The sequence below is a fragment of the Pteropus vampyrus genome, unplaced genomic scaffold, assembly GCF_000151845.1.
Source record: "Pteropus vampyrus isolate Shadow unplaced genomic scaffold, Pvam_2.0 Scaffold107, whole genome shotgun sequence".
In the NCBI taxonomy this organism is placed as follows: Eukaryota; Metazoa; Chordata; class Mammalia; order Chiroptera; family Pteropodidae; genus Pteropus; species Pteropus vampyrus.
In genome coordinates, this window is record NW_011888888.1 from 1,798,887 (window position 1) to 1,802,866 (window position 3,980).

Genomic DNA, 3,980 nt, shown 5'->3' on the forward strand with positions numbered 1-3,980 from the left:
TGCAAGTAGTCAGATTGTCATTGGTTGCAATAGATGGATCTCTGTAGTAGCTTGTGGGAGTCTTGAACATTTTGTAAGGTAAGGACTGATGATAAAGAAAAGGAGATATTTGTACAGCAAGACTAGGAAGAAATAAAAGAGAATAGAGAGGGTCAACAGGGGAGAGGTTAGCCTCAGAAAGAATTAAGAATCCTAATACTTAACAGAAATAAAATACATACAGGAGTAAATTTGTGATTTCCAAATTTCACTTGGAACAAGGGGAGCAACTGAGTTGATATTTGGTAACTCCTGTTTTGTCTAAGAATGAGGAAGCGGGAAGCCATGGGAATTGACCAAGAATGAATAAAAGGGCTGCCTGGGCAGCTTTGAGGGCTGTAGTGAAAATCGTAAATATCTTCTCCCCTCACACACAAAGCCAAAAGTAAAAAGTTTAATTGTTAGTAGCACTGCACAATTACTATTGTCTCACTAATTGCTCTTCAGAAATAAAACCACTGCATAGTACCATCTCTATGACACATGATACTGGATTTGTGACATATTAAGAATATACTTAAAATAGTCTTTATGTAACATGTAACAGAAAAGTCAGTCAGGAATAACTGGAGAAGAGAGCAAATTGAAATCTACTGAAGAAACATTAAATATCAAACATACAATTAGGAAAAGGAAATGAAAGATATCTAAAAGACAAGTTCCTATTAAAGAAAGATATAAGCAAATATTTCACAAGAATTTTGAAATTACTACATTCCCCTGCAGTTAACATTTATTATTACACTACAATATTTAGCCTTTATTGTGTAACACTCTGAAGTTTCCATTGAGTGGAGAGCCTCTTGGGTTTTGGTTCCAGTTCGGCCGCCTATATGACCTTTGGCAAATAATTTTACTAAGCTTAGGCATTATTATCCTCACTAGTATTCTAAAGCATAAATAAAGATAATACCTGGACTACCTACTTTAGAGTTATGAAAATGAACAGGGAGTACTATTGGAAAAAGCTCTGAAATATTTGCTCACAAACATATTAAGTATTAAAGAAATTTCATCTTTTCCAAACTTCTCTCCATTTTTTTATGCCTTTCTTCTAAAAATCTTATGCTACCCTAGACTAAAAAGTTATGCTCCTTTATTTACCCAGTTCTCTATCCATGGGATTACATATTTCAACAACAAACTCACAGATTAAAAAATGGTCAACAGCTCTTTTGCTGTGACTAGGTCTAGGAATGAGGGAGTAGGGATATCAGGAATAAACTAAAGAATTTCCCTCCCTTCTTTCTTATTCAGTCTCCCATAACTTCTCAGCTATGAGATTTTTAGTCAGGGAGTACAGAGAGCACTGAGGGATGTAGAATGAAATGACAAGTTAAATTCAAGAGTGCTGCTTTGGCAGAATCTCAAAATGGTTTGAATCCTCATCTATAGTTTCATTTAAATTATACCAGGCATAAAAGCATTGTGACTCAGTGGTTTTATGCAACAAGCTGGAAACTCAGGACCTGTGGGTTCCAGCCATGTAACCAACATGGTTGTTTTTGTTTTCTTTTTTTAACAAGTGAGTTAGTCATGTTCACTCAAATGTTTTGTTTAGCTTTTCATCTATTAATGAGTACAGTGATGCCAAATTACTTCCCAGGGTTGTAAGAAAAAAAAAACAAAAAACAGAACTCACAGAGAGCTGTAATGCCAAGAAAGCTATAACAAAGGTAGATTTTATCAGAGAATAGATGTGAAAATACTCCAAAAGTGAAATTTTGTTTGCAAATATAAAGCATTATTTTACCTGAGCTAGAGGGGAAAAGAATACTGTAAATATGAAACAGATAGATAATCCTGAAACCTCTTATTGATTATTAGTTTTAAACTCCCACTGAAACCTTCACATAAGTACTAAGAAGAGATTTTTGAAAATGGTATTTGGCTTTCTTCTCATCCCTCATGTATTTACCCAGAGTAAAGGGTGGCTAGTCAGGAAGGAATGAGCCTAAAGAAGAAACAAGAGGTAAAAAAGTAAAAGGTCCAGAAATCATTCATTCTTTGTTGAACCAGTTCTTATTTTGTGTTTTCTATAAACAAGTGTAATGTATAGTACACTAATTCTGAACACACTTTGTTAAGACAGCACTAGGTGGCTTTCCTAAGATAAACTGTGGCTTAGAGAGGTTAAGTGACTTGCTCTGAGTAAGAAATGGAGTGAGTTTTTGAAACTATCTCACTTCAGAGCCCATGCTCTTTACTACTGCTCCATTCTATTTCAGGAAAAGCAGTATTTATTTACCGAATAAATGGCAACTAAATCTGTCCTGAAAAGTTATGAGGAAGTCAAGTTGTTCCAGGAATTCTCTCCATCTCTCCCCTGGCCACATGAGTTAGATCATGACATCTCTACATATCTCTGCATGCCTGCTTAACACTCCTTTCTTGACTGACCAGATTCTTTATACTCTCTCACAAAGCTTCAGCCTGCCAAATCCCTAACTCTACCCCATCCTATTCAGGTTCTGCCCTTGTTGCTTAATGACTTATTCTCTCTAGGTTTCCTAGTTGATTCCTAACAGTGAAAACTGATTGGTCCAGATCATGTTCCTACACCAGACCGTAAGTTGCTGGCCAGTATACAGAGACTGGTTAACTTGAGTCAAGTGCCCAAACCCTGGGCTGTGAACAGGATGATCAAGTTCCTTCAGAATTATGGTGTAAGTGAGTGGGAATTCTGAAACTTGGCCTGTGCCATTTTTAAAAATCTCCCAAATAAGATCTGCTTCTTTTTCCCTTTATTTGTAAATGTCTATGAAAAATATTGCCGTTCTTATCACCTGGATTGAAAGTCTAAAAAAATTTTTAATTAAATTGATTTAATTTTTTTGGAAAAGTGATGTACATACATGGTAAAAGCGGCCTCATTTCTGCTAAAGATTCTCAAGGCTCTCCTATAGACAACTGCAGCTAACAGTTTTGAAGTATCCATCAGGAAAATTCTATGTATGTTCAAGTATTTTTTATCCACATTTTATCTACATTCCATTTTAAATAAATGGAAGAATACCATAAACGTAATGTGTGCCTCACTTTTCTCATTAATAAGCAGATCTTGGGGCCTACTCCACATCAACATAGATCTTTTTTTCATTTCTTAAAATAGCTTCATAGAACTTAATTACATGCATGTGATTTTGTTTTTTAACCAGTGTCCTTTTGATACGCAGGTATGTTGTTTCCACTCTTGCCATTACAAATAAGGCTGCAATAAACATTTGTTTGTACACAGATGTTAATACTATCTACACATTATTTCAGCCAAAGCATGCATGACTTTTTTTTTTATTTATGGCCAAACATATGTTGTGCCCATTTCTCTTACCATCTGTGTATGAATGTCCCCATTTACCCATACCATGCACTGTCTTATGTTCTGACACACTTTCTGATCTCTCCCAATCTGCTAATTTCAGTAATATTTAATTCTACCTTCCTTCTTGCCCACTAAGCCAGTTAGTTACCGAATTCTGTGAGTTCCTTCAGTCTCTCTCACCTCTATTTGTCTTTGTAATTTCGGTACTATGACCTTAGTTTCAGCGTTTGTTGCTTCATGTATTGGCTCCCAACATCTTGATTCAATTCTCTCCTTTTAATTCACAATCTACCCAAAAGTGGCGTCCACTATCCAGGGTTTCGACGGATTTGCAAAAGGCAAAGGTCCTTTCACTCAAGAAGGGTTTCATTCTCTTGGCCGTAGCCATTCCTCAAAGTGTGAAGGTCTAATTGCCGTCAACAGTCACCAAGCCATTATTAACAAGACATACCTGCTGTGAACGTGGAGATGACACTACAGTTCCCAGCATGCCTCTCTTCCCACAACAGTCCTCTCCCACCCACGCTCCTGGGCTCCCGCCGGCCCTAACTTGTAGTCCCAGCTCATGGCTGGCGGCGGCGCGGAAGCACTCTACGAATATGCTTTTCCCACTAGCAGG